Genomic DNA, 20317 nt, shown 5'->3' on the forward strand with positions numbered 1-20317 from the left:
AATTTATTCTGTACTAATTGTAGACTCCCAAGCTGTTGCAAAAGTTGAAAAATACAATGCAGAGAATTTGTGCATACTTTTCCCTTAGCTTCCACTAATGTTAGCTTCTTACATAACCATGACAAAATTATAAAAACCAAGAGATTAACGCTAATACAGTACTATTCACCAAACCATAGACTTTACTCAGATTTTACAGTAGTTTCCACAAGTGTACTTTTGTGATACAATTCAGAACACCACAGTGCAATTGAGTTGCCATGTCTTTATTTTTTTTTAATCTCAACGATTTTTCAGGCTTTCCTTGACTCTCATGACCTTGGTAATTTTGTGCATAACTGGCAAGATAGTTTGTGATGCATCAGTTAGTTTGAGTTTGTCTGCTGTTTTTTCATGATTCGGTTGAGATTATGGTGTTTGTTTTGGAAAGAATACCATAGAGGTGATGTACTTTTCCCAGTTTATCCTAGGAGACACTCCATAATGCTAATAGGTCTTATCACTGGGGCTATTCACCTTAATCATTTAGTTAGGATGGTGTTTGCCAGGTTTCTTTACTGTATTTCCTTTGGCAATTAGCTAACATTTAGAGGAAATATTTGCAATTAGGAAAATATTTTTTTCTCCGTAATCCTCAGCACACTATTTTTAGTATGCATTAGAGGATACCACCTGCAGAAATTATTGTGGCATTTGCCTAGTAGTGATTCTTCTATTTCTCTCATTCTTCCTGCATTTATTAAGTAGAATTTTACGTAAGGAATTGTTGTGCATTTCCTTCCATTTATCTAATAATCATTTATTTTCATTCATTATAGACTCAAGGGTCTACAATAATCTTGTAAAGATTCTAGAAAAGGAGAGTTATAAAGTTTAAATGGAAAGTAGATGGCACCTTGGATTCTTTAGATGTGTTTACATGTATATATGTATGTGTGTGTGTGTGTATATATATATATATATATATATATATATATATATATATATATTTATTTATCATGCACATGTTGTCTCCCTTGGACAAGGAGAGAGTTTTTAGAGACAAAAAACTACCTCACTGAGATTTCCCTTACTTCCATGGGTGTTTCAAATTATTCTATACCTTCAGCCTACTATTTCACCAATCGCAATTGCTTGGGAGACTTGTTTATCTGTCCCATCAAAGATGCATTTTACGCATCTTTACATGTTTCTCCACAAAAATCTTATAGCAGTGTTTCTCAAATATATTGCCTGTGACAACAGAGAAGTGAGGATTGTGTCAAGAAGATTAAATAGATAGATAGGCAGACAAATAGTTATAAATTGTTTGCAATTTGTCTTATCTATGCCAGAGCCTATCAATTATCTAAAGATCTATGAAATAGGAGTCCGCTTTGTGGTGCAGCAGAAACAAACCCTCAAACACGATGAGGTTGAGGGTTCGATCCCTGGCCTCGCTCAGTGGGTTAAGGATCCAGCATTGCCATGAGCTGAGGTATAGATCTCAGGCATGGCTCAGATCTGATGCTGCTGTGGCTGTGTCATAGGCTGGCAGCTGTTGTTCCAATTAGACCCCTAGCCTGGGAACCTCCATAAGCTGAGGGTGCAGCCCTTATTAAAAAAAATAAAAAGAAATCTATGAAATAGACCTGATCCATGAAATATCCTGAACACCAATATCACAATAAAGAATCATATTCCATGGAAAACTCAAGAACAACTAACCAGGTGAGAACTCAGTTATTCAAGCCCTAGTTTCACAAACATTTGCTTTATTTTTGTTTTGTTTTGTTTCAATATGAATGTTTTTTTCCTTAAAAAATGGAACCAGGCAACATATCTCTTGCTATATATCTGTGTTGGCACCAAATGCACCTTTGATCCACCAAGAAGTAGATCTTGATGGCAGTGAAGCTGATTCACTTTTTTTAAAGAGCCATTTTACTGTGGACTCATGTAGTTCAATATTTATCAAGCACTTACTCTCTGAAGTACTGTTCTGTATTAGACACATCATTGTTAGACTGTTTGCAGTTAGAAAGCTCTTGGGCAGAGTTCAAACTCATTTTGGCAAGTTTCTTTGTTGTGATTGCCCTCTCCCAGTAGCGTTTTAGGAGAAATGTCTTCTGTACTGCATTCAATGATACACTTCAAACAAGACTGAATGTAATTTCCTGGCAATGAGACATCTTACATTTCTAGAAAAGATGCTATAGGCCTGAATTCTTTTAAACGTACTATGATCACACTGACCCAGGGACAAAATGAAATGATGTGCTCCTACACCCAAACACTTCAAAGCTTTTGGAAAAGGAAGTGCATTATAACCACTACATCAGAATATATCTTAATCTAGCCTCACGATCAGCATCTAAATGCTTACATTATTCTTTTTTCTACATGATTTTTATATAATAATATGGTGCCATGGAAAGAAAACTACACTGTTTAGTAAAGCCTGGTTGCTACAAGACCCTCTCATCCCTCATATTCTGTAAAAGGCCCCTACACTGGATCTCTGCAATCCTGCAATTAAAAATTACTACCATATCCTGAGAGGACCCCACGGAATATGGTTACATATAATTCCAGTCTCCTTAGCTAGAGATTCTCACACTTTGCCACATTAATAGAGATCATTTAAAAGATAGATGGCTTGGTTGCCAAAGGGGAGACAGGGAGGAGGTGGGATGGATGGGGATTTGGGGGTTGGTAGATGCAAACTATTACATTTAGAATGGATAAGCTATCTGGTCCTACTGTTTAGCATAGGGAACAGTATTCAGTCTCCTGGGACAGAACATGATGGAAGATAATATAAGAAAGGTAATGTATATAAGTGTATGACTGGGTCACTTTGCTGAACAGCAGAAATTGACACAACACTGTAAATTAACTACAATAAATACATAAATAAACTATAGGTTAAAAAAAAAGATGATTTGATGCCAACATGTGAAGATTCAATACGAAGATGCAGCAATACAGTAAGTTACATGGCTTATATATACACATATTTCTTAAATTCTGTTATATGCCATATAATTCCTGAGAGGCCAATCAGAAAAATAATATGTCTATGGCACTTGCTAATATATAACATCTTACTATGATCTATGCATAAATGTATGTGAATTTATTTCTTAGTAGAACCAATCATATGAGCAACAGGCTTTCACACTAGGATTACTCCCTTCTGCTTAATTTCTCATTTCTCCTTTTTTGTATTTTAAGCTCCAGATTAAATCACCTGGTGACTTCTCTTAACACTCACCTCCTGTTATTTGCCTCATTAGATTCTCAACCAGGAGAATGTAAACTGTAAATATGTTACCCCCTAGAATGCTTGGTTCATTGTCATATTACCTGCAACAGGGTTTGGCACATAGTAGATTCTCAAAAATATTTTCTGAAGAAATGAATGAATAAATGAATGAATTCTTTAAAGTTTAGCTTTGTTGTCTGCTCTAACAGGAGGCCTTCCTTGCTTATCCCCTAGTACGTTCAAGCTAAATTACATGTCTCTCCACAGTGTTCCCATGTTAATATATACATTTTCCTATTACTATACAGGCTATATTACCTGTTTTTTGTTTGTTTGTTTGTTTTGTCTTTTTGCCTTTTCTAGGGCTGCTCCCAAGGCATATGGAGGTTCCCAGGCTAGGGGTCTAACTGGAGCTGTAGCCACCGGCCTACACCAGAGCCACAGCAATGCTGGATCCAAGCCGCATTTGCGACCTGCACTACAGGCTCACAGCAATGCTGGATCCTTAACCCGCTGAGCAAGGCCAGGGATAGAACCCGCAATCTCATGGTTCCTAGTTGGATTCGTTAACCACTGAGCCACGACAGGAACTCCAGGCTATATTACTTGTTAATACATGTGTTTATCTGTAGGCATTGAATTCCCCTTTATCAGGAATTCTCTTTTATTCACTTATTAGTATTTATTTTTAAATTTTTCATGCCCAGTAGGGAAGATGACACATATTGACACATATATTCAATAAATATCAGTTAAATAAATGCATGAATAAATCCATTTTTTATTCTATGGATATGTGTGTGTGTGTGTGCATTCATCCAGGTTAGGTTTTGTCAATGTTTGGTGTGTGTTTGCTTTCTTTAGATTTCTACTTTGGCTCTATTGATCAAAAAGAAAAAAAAAATTAGATTATCAAAAGATAGAGAATGTTCAAGTTTCTATCTTTGTGGTTGCTGTTCATTTATTTGCATGCTCTTTTTTTCCTTTTCAAACTGAATGCCACAAAACATTCATGTTATCCATATTTCTTTCCAGTCTCCTACTGAAATGTGAAAACTGTCAGTGTTCTCAATAATTGGGGTGGATGAACTGTCAGTCACAGTCACATCTTCCATTATGTGTCATCTTATAGCAATGCCAAGAATTTGCACTTAATTCAGATATTATCCAAAGAGTATCCATGACAAAGGTTTGCTAAGGTTTCTATATCTCAAAATATGGTAGGAAACCAGGAAAATAAACATAACGTGAAGGTCAAGGCAGAAATGGACCGATTAATAGAAATTAAAATGACAATAAAGATAACATGGAAGACAAATTCATTTGAAAGTTTGTGAGGTTTGTTTAAGTAGCAGCAAAGGGATATTCAAGATTTGACAGCCAATGTGTGAAACTAAATGGTTAGCAGATGATGCATAAGAACCATAAGAACTGGAGGGAACAGTACCGAGTAATAAATAAAAAGATCAACACTAATTATTCAGCCCTAAAATTGTTGTTCTCAATCATTGTTTGGAATGTTGTTCAATTTCTTGTATTCCTCTCTCATTCAAATGAGAGTCACTAATAAATAAACATGACCTTTGGGCCTGTGTACAACTATAATATATAACATTCAAATATCTGATATTTCAATAAAACTAACAATAACTCAATAGTTGCAAAAAGCTTTGAAATTTTGTTTGCTTTGTTCATATCTTAGAGTGATTCTGTTTATTTCCCTTTTTTACCTTTTTATCTGAGAGAAGAAACAAATTATAAATGTATGGCTCAATGAAATATTCATAAACTTGTGAACTGGAGTTTGGCACTTCCCATCTGCCTCTACATGGATTAAATCATGAGCCACTGTAGCTCCCAACCCACAATATCCCCTGAGCAGAGCTGGGGGCAGGTGGAGACCAGGAGTGAGGCACTCTGGGCTATGGAAAAACTAGAAGAGCAGGTTTTCAGATAGTTAGATATTTTTAGCAGAATATTTTATGAGCCTACTTCTTGCATCTCCTCATATCTAGAAAAACACTAAAACCCTTCATGGTGGTGTCTGCACCTCCTGACTAGTGGTAACCTTCACAAGACCAGCAGCAAACTTTGTAAAATGTGTGCATGGCTGCAAGCCCCTCCCCTTTCACCTTTATCACTTATATCTTGTTATTTCCCCTTTTCCTCTTTGGGGCAATATTTCAGAGCTTCTGGAGTACTGCCTCCTGGGCTATAGTTAAGTGGATAAAACAAACAACATCATGGTCATAAGTTAATGCAGTCACTCCCAAGGGTGGGCAGGTGAACCCTGAGGGAACTTGGGAAAGAAACAGGGAATACCAGACCACAGCTCAGATGCCTATCAAACGAGTGATTCCAATAAGCCCAGAATTTTACATCTCCCCATAGAAACTAGTTTTCTATAAATCTTTTTCTGTAAATCTAGCAGTCTGTAAATCTTTTGTTCCTACTGCCTTCCCTTTGTTGCAAAAACTCATATATCCTAGCTTTGCCCCTCACCACCTCAGAGGGGTTCTCAGAGCTACCTGAGATGCTGTCTCCCAGGCTTAAGGTCTATTTTTGCACCAAATAAAACTTAACTCTCAACTCTCAGGTTGTGCCTTTTTTTTAAGTCGACAAATTGATACCATTAGTTTTCTGGTCCCTGTCTCACCATAACAAAGCATTGGAGAAACAGATATTTTAAAAATTTATTGAAGTGAAAGTACTTTTTTTTTTTTGGTCTTTTTACCTTTTCTAGGGCTGCACCCATGGCATATGGAGGTTCCCAGGCTAGGGGTCCAATCGGAGCTGTAGCCACTGGCCTACACCACAGCTCACAGCAACACTGGATCCTTAACCCACTGAGCAAGGCCAGGGATCAAACCTGCAACCTCATGGTTCCTAGTTGGATTCGTTAACCACTGAGCCATGACAGGAACTCTGAAAGTACATTTTCAGAGGGAGAAAGAAAACTCACATGTGTGCAGCTTTAAAAAGAGGGCCGGACTCACTCTGCAATAGTCTTCATACCCCAAAATGCAACCTGAGTGGAGACCCAATTAGATATTCTGATTGGTCTTTGGCAGGATACCTTATTTACATGGGAAACAGGTTATATGGTGGCTGGTGGAGGGGTAAAGAATAGGCAACATTCCTTCTCTAGTAGGGAGTAAGCAGCCCAGGCTGGTCAAAGTAGGGGAAGGGGAATTACAATGAGACATGGCCAGAGGCTTTGGGGTTTAATCTCCTTGAAGGAGACTTTTGAGGCCTATAACAAAAGTGTACATACCCATATTCCCCACCCAGATGGAGACACAGAACATTCCTAGACATCCTCCTGGTGACCCCTCCCGGACTCCCTTATCCCAAGAAAAACCACCTCTTGACTTCTAACGTCAGACATTCGAAACTGAAGTTTCTAAAAAATTGTGTTTCTGATATTTATAAATCAGAAAATCTGCAGTTTTGCTGTCCTTTGAGGATGTCAGATCCCACAACCAAAGCCATTTTCTCTGTACAGGCAGCTGTCTGAAGGAGAGCAGTCCCTCAAGGAGGATGAAGCCACCCAGGCCTGCCTGACTCACCTCCTCCTTTTGTCACCTGCCTGGCCCACTGATGGAGGAGCTTGTAGAATTTGCCTTTTTCTATCTCTTGATCACAATTTCATTGTCTCTGTACTTTTCAATGTCTCTTGAACACTTTGAACAACAAGGTATCCTGAGGTAAGTAAATAAGAAACAAGTAAAAAAGTGTTTTTCTTTTTCCTCAACCAAATGACTTACACCACTTTAGTTATCAACAGTGCTTCAAAACCAAAAAATTTAATAGTCACCTATAAATAAAACTATGTGGAAATTTACTTCCTCTACCAGTGACAATAATCAGGAGATTTAAAATTTGATATGTGAAGGATTTTGGCCAAATCAGGATTCCACAGCATTTGTGAATGGATAACATATTTAGATTCAACTATTTTGAAACCTATCATTTCAACTGATTGTAAGGTTTTACCATGACCTTTTAGTCTTGCATATTTAAATTTTTAAATGTATGTTAATGAATGCAAATATTATAATCACAGTATTCAATTTAGACATACAGTTTTTGAAGTTAACTCAAATTCATTTTTGATCTTCTCTCATAATGTGAAGACAAATCATTTATACTCTTTGATATGAATAGACTTTTCCCTTCATAAATTTTACAATGCAGCTAAATTCATTTAATTTTTTAATATGTATCAACTTTTCCCACAAATAGCATCTGTCATTTGAAATCTTATTTTCTGTCCATCATTTCTGCAAAGTACACTTTGCTTGTTCAAATTTCAAGACAGTTACAATGATTTAGTTCTCCCATTGCACATTCATCAGTGACAAATTTTATCAAGGGAAAATTACTGCTAATTCAAATTTTAGTGAAGGTAATATATATATAGTTCTTAACATTATTAATAAGAAAGTAATTCTCAGAATTTAATGTAAAATATTCCTATGTGTAAATTTAACTGTAATTAGTGTTATTTTTTAAATGTATCTCTTGATTTTATGATAGCAACAATTTGAAAGAAATAGTAAAGTAAAAGTTTTTTATACAATTATATCAGATATAGCTATGAGCCCCCTCGGTATTGCAGAATTATTTTCATTTTTCAAGGCTCAAATACTTCTCCATTTTGACTTTTTTTTTTTTTTTAGTTTGGGGAGGTGTTTTCCCTAGAATATAGAGATTTTTTGGCCCTTTTGAATTAGATAGAGGAGGACTATGTTTTGAATTAGAGGAGAACTATGTTGATGAATGTTTTAGATTCATTTCTCAGGAATTCTATGTATACACAATAACATGAAAATACATATACCATCATAAAGACAGATCTGAGTATTGAAATGGTTCACATATTCTTAGGAATAAAGCGTTGGGAGAAAAGAGTGAGATTAAGATGCTGAATTTAGGTGTACACTGAAGTATTAAATAAATATTATCTGACTCCTGTGCATCTCTCTAGCAAAAACAATAACTTGAAAAGATACATGTACTCCAATGTTCATTGCAGCACTATATACAATAGCCAAGACATGGAAGCAACATAAACGTCCACTGACAGAGGAGTGGATAAAGAAGATGTGGTACATATACACAATGGAATACTACTCAGCCATAAAAAGGAAATAAATAATGGCATTTGCAGCAACATGGATGAACCTAGATATTATGCTAAGTGAAGTTAGTCAGACAGTGAGACACAAACATCTTATGCTATTACTTATATGTGGAATCTAAAAAAGGGATACAATGAACTTCTTAGCAGAACAGTTACTGAATCACAGACTTTGAAAAACTTTTGACTGCTAAAGGAGACAGGTTATGTGGGGAGGGATGGGCTGGGGGTTTGGGATGAAATGCTTGGATTGTGATGATCACTGTATGACTATATATATAATAAAATTTGAGTTAAAAAAAGACAAATGTTATAGCCAAGGCCAAAATTTGCAGACACTCTTTTAAAGCTACTTCCTCAAATACCTTTTCATCATATGGAGGAATATGATTGCTATGTTGTATTCAATGAGGTGAGAAATTCATGACAAGATACTTGTGAGACTAATAAAATTATTTAACATATAAAATATTTTGAGTCTCTTTTTAGCCCATTAGGTGCTCTGTAACATATGATTGAATTCCTTAGGCATTGGAAGATATACCTAAGAAAAGAAAATGCCTGGATAATCTATTGGCTAATGTTCTTTTCTTCCTATGTTCTTATTACCTGAAGGACAAGAGTGAAGATCAGGATGGGTCCAGCCTCAAAGTTGGTAATTGTCAACTGGGTTACAATGTTTCTGGGAAGGAATGTCAGGTGGGAGACAAGCATTTTTGGATGAGAGTCCTTTGACCAACATCTCCCTTTTCTCCCAACCGCAGCTCTTAGGGTTATCGCCATTCTAGTCCTGATGCAAGTGTAACATAATGTTTTAATGGTACTCATTTTGCAATCTATGAGTGTATCAAATCAACATGTTGTACACCTTATAGTGTTATATGTCAATTATATCCCAATAAAACTTGGAAAAAATGGGTGTGTACTTTATAGTATTGCTTCAAGATTAAATGTGTACTTGTAATAGTGACTACGACACACTAAATGTTCATAATAATCCTGGTTATTTTAATAATGATATTGAGTGGGATTTGAGAATACATATTATTAAATGAGATAGTGATAAAATAAGGTGTAATCAAAAGGAAAGTATATATATATATATAAAATAAGTTAGCTGAAAAGAGAAGATAATCCCCTGATCTCCTGGGGGAATGACATGTAATAGAAGAATATAATCCCCTGATCTCCTGGGGGAATGACATGTAATAGAAGAATATAATGGTAACACAACTGTTATCTTCTCTTCATCATCTTTGGGGCCTATGGAGCAAGGAAAAAGCTTCCATGAAGAGAGTTCAGTGAAAAATGTCATTATACCTGGATGGCATATCATGCTAGAAGGTCCATTTTATTTTGCAGTCACATTTCAATTATCTGTAGAAGAATATGGAAAATTTCAAAATGTCCAACTTCCTATCTTTGGCCACTCATTTGCTTCTCTGAGATGCCTGATAGTGTTTGTTTAAATGAAAGGTAAACTAAGTTGAGTTATGAATCTTAAGAACATTTACCATACCATAAAAAAGAGCCATGGGAAAATATAGAGAAATAGATTGGCTTCAAGGAATGTGTAACTAAAAGTAATACAGATATGAGGTGCTGTTGTCATTAAAAGAAGAGAGAAATACATCATCATGGGTCATACAGCCTCAACAGCCTTCACCCAAACAGAGGAAATTTGAATTGTTGCAAAGCAGACCTGAACAATTATGTCTAGTTTCTGTTCTAAGTAGAAAGCATTTTGTAGAATTTCTTTTAGGGACAGATCTTTATCTGACATAATTTTCTCAAATCTCAAGTGAAGACAGATGTATGTACTCATAAGGCAGGAAGAGAGAATGGGAAAGCTGAAATCTTCTATGAAATTGGGTTTTGATTCAATTTCATTTTCTTTGTTCTCAAGACTTCCTACTACTTGACATATTAATGGAAAAAAACCTTTTAACGTTCATAATCAGAGTTCTAATTTCTTCAGAGTGACTGTTTAATCTGAGAGTGAAGAAATAATATCATGTAAGCAATTTGGATTTTTCACCACAGAATTGTTTGTGCTGGGAAGTTTTAAATCTCTCTTCAAGCAGCTTTGCCTTTTGAATAAAAGTATTTTTAATCATTTAAGTATCTACTTGATAGATGGTGAATAATTTATTTTTTTAATAGTTATTTCCCCAATACAGTTTTTTTTTTCCTACTGTACAGCATGGTGACCCAGTTACACATACATGTATATATTCTATTTTTGCACATTACCATGCTCCATCTTAAGTGACTACACATAGTTTCCAGTGCTACACAGCAGGATCTCATTGATAATCCATTCCAAAGGCAATTGTTTGTATCTATTAACCCCACAGTCCCCAACCACCCCATTCCCTCCCCCTCCTCCCAGCAACCACAAGTCTATTCTCCAAGTCCATGATTTTCTTTTCTATGGAAATGTCCTTTGTGCCATATATTAGATTCTAGATATAATCTAATATATGAGAGTCTCCAGTTCCATCCATAATCTAATAGTATGAGAGTCTCTACTTCCATCCATATTGCTGCAAATGGCATTATTCCATTCTTTTTTATGGCCGAGTAGCATTCCATTGTGTATATATATCACGTCTTCCTAATCCAATCATCTGTTGATGGACATTTGAGTTGTTTCCATGTCTTGGCTATTGTGAATAGAGCGGCAATGAACATGCAGGTGCATGTGTCTTTTTCAAGGAAACTTTTGTCCGGATATATGCCCAAGAGTGGGATTGCTGGGTCACATGGTAGTTCTATGTATAGATTTCTAAGGTATCTCCATACTGATCTCCATAGTGGTTGTACCAGCTTACATTCCCACCAACAGTGCAAGAGGGTTCCCTTTTCTCCACACCCTCTCCAGCACTTGTTATTTGTGGACTCATTAATGATGGCCATTCTGACCGGTGTGAGGTGATATCTTATGATAGTTTTGATTTGCATTTCTCTAATAATCAGGGATGTTGAGCATTTTTTCATGTGCTTGTTGGCCATCTGTATATCTTCTTTGGAGAAATGTGTATTCAGGTCTTTTGCCCATTTTTCCATTGGGTTGTTGGCTTTTTTGCTGTTGAGTTGTAGAAGTTGCTTATATATTCTAGAGATTAAGCCCTTGTCTGTTGCATAATTTGAAACTAATTTCTCCCATTCTGTAAGTTGTATTTTTGTTTTCTTTTTGGTTTCATTTGCTGTGCAAAAGCTTTTCAGTTTGATGAGGTCCCATGGGTTTATTTTTGCTCTTGTTTCTGTTGCTTTGGGAGACTGACCTGAGAAAATATTCGTAAGGTTGATATCAGAGAATGTTTTGCCTATGTTCTCTTCTAGGAGTTTGATGGTGTCTTGTCTAATGTTTAAGTCTTTTAGCAATTTTGAGTTTATTTTCATGCATGGTGTGAATGATTTCTTAAGCAATTATATACTATTTTATATTTTGTGTGTTTATTATTATTCTAAGCTATTATTTTAGCAGATATTTGTCAAATGCTTTTGATGTTCCAGATTTTTCTACCAGTAATGTCACTGTTGCTTTTTATAAAATAATTCAAACTCAGCAAAAACACAAAAAGTAAAGCTATGCAAATTATTGTCTCAGTTCTGAAAGTTTTGCAACCCTTCATTTATGTAAAGAATACTGTGGGAAAAATAAGAGTGTTGCATGCTACAGCATGCAAAAAAAGTATATCTGAATGGATCCTTTAGCTGGTTCCTTGTTTAAACCTATTTTATTTGTTTGTTTTCTGCCGAGCTGACATATAACAGCAGATAGGATCTAAGATATTCATATATCTCATAAACCCACTTCATCAAAGGAGCGATGGAGTTTAAGTTGGAATTCAAACGCAGGCTGTCTGGTGAGGAAGTGTTAATTAGCAGAGAAAAAACATACACTCTGTCATTTGACTTTTAATCTTCTTGTATTTCCTTTGTCAGTATAGGATATATCTCTTTTAAAATTATTCTTCGTTTATAATTTATTTATCTCATTTTACTGCTTAGATTGTATACATCTCTCTGTATTCATTCTTATTCTTTCTTAAAAAAACTCTGAATTCTTCAACCTGAACTTCTTGTCATTCCTTAACATTTAGTTATGAATTAAAATAAAATGCTAGCCTTCCCATGATGGCTCAGCCAAATGAATCTATCATCCATGAGGATGCAGGTTCAATCCCTGGCCTCGCTCAGTGGGTTAAGGATCCAGTGTTGCCGTGAGCCGTGGTGTAGGTCACAGATGCAGCTTGGATCTGGCATTGCTGTGACTGTGGTGTAGGCCAGTGGCTACAGCTCCAATTTGATGTCTAGCCTGGGAACCTCTATATGACATGGGTGCAGCACTAAAAAAAGGACAAAAAAATAAATAAATAAGTAAAGTAAAATGCCAACCTTTCATCAGGTTTACATTTTACACCCAACATCTTTCTGAACGCTAAGAAGTAAGGTCTCAGCATTAATATTTGATAAATTTCTTGCTCTTTGGAATGTGAGGATTTGCCCAAACCAGCAGTTATTTATAAAATAGGTTACTTCCAGTCAAAATTGAAGTACATATCAAGCAATGATAAAGTATATACAGCACAAAATTCAGACAATTCAAGTCCTTCAGAGAATAACTGCTTTTCTGGAATCCAATCATGTCTGATTTGGAAAACAGCTCTCAATCCATGTTCAAAAAGAGGAAATCAGACACTGGTACTTTGCTGATAAGGAAAATATAGCCCCTAATATCCCTATCTAAACTGGTGTGGCAGTTTCTTCATGATGAGGACAGCCACTCAAAAGTTTCAAAATATGTTAATTCACTGGTCAGTCCAAATAACATCTTTTGATAAGAACATTAGATCTATTTTTTTTTGTCTTTTTGCTATTTCTTTGGGCTGCTCCTGTGGCATATGGAGGTTCCCAGGCTAGGGGTCAAATCGGAGCTGTAGCCACTGGCCTACACCAGAGCCACAGCAACACGGAATCCGAGCCACGTCTGCGACCTACACCACAGCTCACGGCAACGCGGGATCGTTAACCCACTGAGCAAGGGCAGGGACCAAACCCTCAACTTCATGGTTCCTAGTCGGATTCATTAACCACTGCGCCACGACAGGAACTCCTAGATCTATTTTTAAAGTGCCTTGTTTATCCACCTGGAATAGAATGGGACACATGGAGCAAATGCTTAAATATGAAATTGCAGTTTGTTTCTCAAAACAATGAAATAAAGATAAGAGGATTTAAAATCTCTAAAGAAAAATATGGCAAGAAGAAAAAGAGCCAATTCTTGGGATGTTTGAGAAGGAAGAGACAGTTAATTTCCAGAAGGCAGCCAGGATGGCCCCAAAAGTTCACATGAGAACATAAATGTGTATTTGTGTATGTGATATTCTCTGTCCTGTGTGATGTTGTTACATAGGATAGGATGGGGAATCAGACCTGGGTGATTCAAAACAGGCCATTTATCATTACCAAAAATAGGATGCCTGTGACCAAACAATAAGGACACACACAGATACTAGAGGCATGTTCTTTGGAGCCCTTTCCTATACAAATGAGGCTTGTTCTCCAGAGAACCCTTCCCTATAACCTATTCCCCATGCAGATAAGCCATCCTGCCTGAAGCCAGTCAGAGGATCAAAAAGTGCCCCCATACAGAGATCAAATAACACTCCACCCTTAGGCATGGTGCAGGGGGAATAGGACAGGAAAATATTGTGGGACTGGCACAGGAGAATTGAGATCCCCAAACATGTCTGCTGTATGGGGATGTAAGGAAAGAACCATTTGCAGCCAGAGCCAGTACCTTCCCCAGGACTGTTTGCTCTCTCTGAGGGAGTAGATAACATTTGCTCTACACTGCTATGAACTTGAGTCTTGATTGCGATGAAGATTGTGATCTCCAAGGCAACCAGCAGGAGCATTTTTTTTTACTTAGGGAGAAGGACCAGAATGGCTCATTAAAAGCACCCAGACAAGAGCTGTAACATTCAACCTAAGGCACTGTTGGTTTGAAGGGAATTCCCTTGGACCGAGAACCACTCCTATACTGAACTGAATGCTTTTGCCTAGAGAGACTGCCTACATCTATCCCTGTGCAGTGGTGAAACCACTGGCTCTATTCCAGCACCACTGAAGCACTTCCCAGCTGGCACAATCCTCTGCCAGACAACCTGCACCTCTGAATCCTTGCTGTGTATGGGCAAAAATCGAGAGAAATAACACAGAGGAACTGACAATGTGACCCTGCTTTCCTATCTTAAGTACCTCTAAGAAAGCCTACAAAAATATCTCACTATCTAGTATAAATAGATGTCTTTTGAAAGTTTATGATGAAGTTGGATTTTGGGTCTGAGACCTAACAAATAAATATAAATATGGTGCTGGAAGATTCTGAGCTGTCATCTGAATTACATGAATCGTACTTCTTTAATTACTTTGCGGGTCGGTAAGACATAGTTGGTTTCCAGTTTGGACATCAGGAAACAGAAATCATTACTTGAGGGCAAGCAGGAAACAATTAAGACCACCAATAAATAGACTGGAGAACAAAATTTCCTCATTTTTTTTTCCTGAGGCATATATGAACCATTTCTTTAGACTAAGTGCCAGCATCATTTTCATTATTTAAAATGTTTTCTTACAAGGGTCCAGATAGGAACAGTTATATCATTCCAGGAACTTAAAACAGCTTATGCCAATATGCTGAATGGAAAAGTTTGTGTTGTGTCTGCTACACACATTGCAGCCCTCCATTCATGTAATAATCATTCTTTAGACTTATCTCACCAATCACTTTTCTCAAGGAGCACTTGACTAATGAATTTTCTTTCCAGCTCCCTCTGTTTATTTGCTTTATATTGATGCATAACAAATTACTATAAACTAAGCAGCTAAAAACAGCACACATTTATTTTCTCATAACTTATTTGAGACTCAAGTTCTAACTTGATTTACCCTAGTGTTCTGCTCAGGGTTTCCCAGGATGAAATCAAAGTGTCAGTAGAGGTTGTATGCTTCTGTAAGGATTGGGATCCTCTTTCAAGATCACATGGTTATTGGCTGAATTCAACTCTGTGAGGTTGGTGGAATGAAGCCGTCTTCTCCTGAAGGCTGCCTAAAGTTCCATACTACTTGGCCCTATTTATAGGCAGTTCATATCACAGCAGCATGTTTCATCAAAGCCAGCAAGTGAGTTTCTTATTCCAGTTGGCTAAGGTAGTAATTTATATAATGTATGTTATCAAAGAATAGACATCACATTACCTTGGCCATAATCTATTGATTACAAGCAAGCTGTAGGTTCTGTCTATACTCAAGGGAAGAGGATTAAACAAAGGCCTGGATATCAGGACATAGAAATTATTTATGGTCTCCTAGGGCCTGTTGACCACATTATGTCTGCTTTAATAAATTGACCATATCTTTTACTTTGTTTCTCAATTGTGCTCGGAATGCTTTTTTAACATAATATATAAATCAACTAATAAATTATGTTCATGTTTTTCTCCTTCAATCAGTGTCACTTAACTTTCTATTCTGAAGTATGATAATACATGTACTTGATAAATTTTTCTAAATTAGTAATTTTATAAATAAATGAATGAAATAATGAATGCATAAGTGATCGACACTGATCAAAAAAAAATATGAGTATATAACAATTAGAGTGGGACAAATGTAAAATTGCCCATGCTATGAATAAAACTGGATTTGGGTCAAAGTCTTAACATTTGGTAATAAGTTTGATGTATTCTGTAGTGTTGGTGGCATGGGCTTATGGGTTGTGAGACATAATAGCATATGTATAACAGGAATAAATGCTGAATTTCATGGACATAGTAGATGATTCCACATGGGTTATATAAAGTTATCAGATTAGAATCCTTTGAGGTCCCAAAATACCATCTTTAGAAGTCACCTCTCTGAATTTTTAATCATAGGTTAAATTTCAAAAATATAAGACAAAATAATTGCAGCTATTTAGAGCTTAAAACTGTCCTTGGGAGACTCTTTTCTGTAATACAAAGATATTTCCATATCTCACATGATATTATTTGCTACAGCCTATATTTAACAGTTATAATGACCCCTAAATTTTGCTCACTTAATTCCAAATTTCATATATATGTATCACTCAAAGTTGTCTACAGCATATTATATTTATAAAATGTGTTGACCAATTTATAAATCTTGCACAGCATCTTTCGGCTTATTCTGTATTATTTACTAAACTGCAGTCTATACCCTTCTCTCTGACAACCTGTGTCAAGAATTTTCAAGACTTAGCTTACACATTTAAATTCGTTCTCATATCTTCCATTTATTAGCTAGTCTCTTACCTAGAATTCCCACTATTTCTTTCAACTTACTTCTGAACAGATTTTTTTGAGTTATATCCCAGACCTCTAAATACTCAGTATTTCAAACAAGCAAAATTAACTAAATATAGATCATTGAGGAATCAGAGAGAGCACCCATGCCTTCCTAAATTATATCATACCTCACAGAGCCTCTGAAAGAAAACACTGTTTAGTCTTTTTTTTTGTCTTTTTTTTTGTTGTTGTTATTGTTGTTGCTATTTCTTGGGCCGCTCCCGCGGCATATGGAGGTTCCCAGGCTAGGGGTTGAATCGGAGCTGTAGCCACTGGCCTACACCAGAGCCACAGCAACGCAGGATCCGAGCCGCATCTGCAACCTACACCACAGCTCACGGCAACGCCGGATCGTTAACCCACTGAGCAAGAGCAGGGACCGAACCCGCAACCTCATGGTTCCTAGTCGGATTCGTTAACCACTGCGCCACGACAGGAACTCCTGTTTAGTCTTTATCATCTACCTTTTTCTTCTGTATATTTGCTTTCCTAACTTTTTTTTCTCAGACTCTATCTTAGTCTTCTCCTACTTGATGTGAAAAATCTGGTAACTGTAAAAGTTCAAATCCATCAAGGCACTATCAAGGACACCATACATGTCATTAAACCAATCTTGGGTTTTTCAATTGATTGTATTCACACTAAGAGCAATGGCTTTGGGCGTCCTCCCAACCTGCCACTGCCACCAGCCACTCCACAAATCCAAATCCAAAATACCACTTGATTGTCATGCTAATTTCAGTAAGGGAAACACGTCTTTAACAATAAATAACAAAAGAAGATTTTTATTGATTATTCAGTCAAGAGCCCATTCCCTGGTAAACTCAAAGGATGACTGAATCAGTCTGCTTTGTTAAAGCATTTTGTTTAATCTCCATTATTACTCTATTGCAGCTGTCAGCATTTCATTCTAGGTGAGTCATTCCAAGGCATTTTTGTTCTGATGTGCTTCTACTTGACAAAACTTTGATTGATACAATCCCCTGCTCACTTTCCTTTTGCTTGATAATGCCAAGTAGATGTTGATGTCAAAGTTCAAACTGTAAAACCCCTATTTGGTTAGAACTGTCAAAATCCATGTATTTTCCTAGGGAACAAATTTCCTCACAAGAGTTTGGCTTTTCAATGGATTTAGATAATTGAACTAAACTGCATGCTATGGGCTTTGGATTATACTTTTAAAATAAAAGTTAGGGTGTTGAAGTATGTGGGATCAACTCAGGTGGCAATCAGTGTAAGCTGTTTAAAAATGTTTCATAAATTCAATGAGAATCATAGTAGTTGTTAAAAAAAGCCTTAATTAATAAAATAATTATTGTATGAGTGTTTCTGAAAACTAAAGGCAAGTGGCAGTATTTTATTTTCATATTTAAAATGAAAAATTCAGACACATACAAACCTACGCACATATCTGCAGGTAGTGGTAATGTTGATTTGCTGGTTCGGTAGCAGATGTTATTTCTCTGGCTTCTAATGCCTAGTTATCCAGAGAGAACTCAGTGACTCGGTGGGCTTGAGAAGCAATGATAGAGATCTTTGAAAAAAAGAGCTTATCATTTTCAAATTTTTCTGTTAGAGATATTTTCAAAGGATAGAGCAGAGACTGCTCATCTAATTGGAAAGAAAAATTTGAGAAGAATAGGAATATGAAAACCAGTTTTATTTTATATTTAACTTGGTCTTCTTTTTCATGTGACAAACATTTAAATTTGTGTTCTGGTGTTCACACCTCTCATAGTTATGTGCAGAATAGGTTGTAGGCTGTCATTGACTCCTGGCTAGATATTTATTTGGGTTTGTACCTCTGCAGTGTCTGGTGTAATTCTCAGATGCTTTCATAACTTGTTTTCCCTATTTTTTCTCACGAAGTATCTAAAATTTAAGTTGCCTAACTTTGCACCAAGCAGCCATATTTTGGAGCTGGTCTGGTCCCTATACTTTGCATTATCAGGTAATTTTGCTCCTATATTTTCAATCTCTATCTGAATTTACATATTCTCCCCCAAGATATGGACATGTTTAAATTTTTCCCATTGAAAGACAAAATAAAATTAAATAAAACTTGTTTCATAGTCTTACAAACACTATCTCTTTTCTTCCTCTAAGTGCAAAGCCACTGGACTCATAAAATTGATATCACTATCATTATTTCCCAGGAGAATGATACTTCTTACAAACATTTCATGAAAAAGAATTACAAGATCTAATAGTTTGGAAAGCATCTGGATTAAACAAAGTAAAACATAATTTCCTGTTGCAAGATTACTCAAAATCTTAATTTAAATATTTTCATTGTGGACTTCTAAGAAGTTTTCCAATGACCATGAAATAACTGTGAATATCTTTCATTCATTCATGTATGCATTCAAATATTCATTCACTCACACTGTCTCTAATTTCTCACTCTAGATATTCACTTCAATCCAAAAGAATGCATGTTTTGCTATCTAAACTCTTTCTAATACTCTACAGCAATTTTGTAGAAAAAAGAAATAAAAAGGGCTAACGGTCTTTTCAGGCTTTAACTTATTGCGCTACAATATTTCACACCAGAGACTGTCCCTTCCCTAAGGACCCTCTCTAACCTTCATGCTTTCTCTCTACCATGATTTTTCTCCTGTTTCTATAGTTCTTTCTCAGTCTTTTTGGCAGTGTTCTTATCTATTTACCTGTCAGTGTTCACAAAAGGCTGGTTTATGATCATGTTATTCTACTCAGTCTCTGGCTATCTAATGTGTTCTTGGGGTTTCAAAACCTATCTGTATTCTCAAGACAGGAAAATTGCTATATCCAAAAATGTTCAGTCTTCTGATTCACATATTTAGCTGCTCACATCTCTTTTTGGGCTTTCCTGGGAAATCCTCAATTTGAATATGTCTAAAAATATCTATTTTTCCTCCTGTATCTGAGCACATGGCATTACCATCTGTTCAATCACCCATGTCAGAAAACGGAAAATTTTTCTATTCCTCTTCACTCAAATCTTGACATAAATAGATGACTGAGTTTCATTGCTTCTGTTTCCTGGATGTCTTGTGATTCCATCTCCTTATGTAAAACTTAAAGGCTACTGACTTAGTTAGCCTCTTACCCTTCACTTAATTATTGCCAGAGACTCCAGACACCTTCCTCTTTCCCACTTACACAGGTTCTCAGAATTTTACAATTCAAACACAAATATGACCTTATGTCTGTGAAACTAAAATCTTCCAATAACTGCCAGCTTTTTATAGATAAAACAGTATTTCAATTCATACACAAAACTTCCAGAAATGTCACTTGCTAATCATTAGCTGAGTCTTATTTCCAGGCTACCCTGACTGCTTTCATAAAGAGAATAGAGTAACAATGATGATGTTTGAGTTTTGAGGTTAAGTATAAAAAACAATACACTTCTCCCCTGTCCTCTGTTAGGATGTTCAGCCTAGGGAAATAGCTACCATATTCTGAGCCCAGGTCTCCTGGATAGGCTGCATATAGTTCTTCCAGCAAACAGCCTTGGCTAAGGTCCAGATTGACAGCCAGTAGCAATGGTGATGTGTGAGTGAT

This window comes from Phacochoerus africanus, chromosome 11 (assembly GCF_016906955.1).
Source record: "Phacochoerus africanus isolate WHEZ1 chromosome 11, ROS_Pafr_v1, whole genome shotgun sequence".
Classification (NCBI taxonomy): Eukaryota; Metazoa; Chordata; class Mammalia; order Artiodactyla; family Suidae; genus Phacochoerus; species Phacochoerus africanus.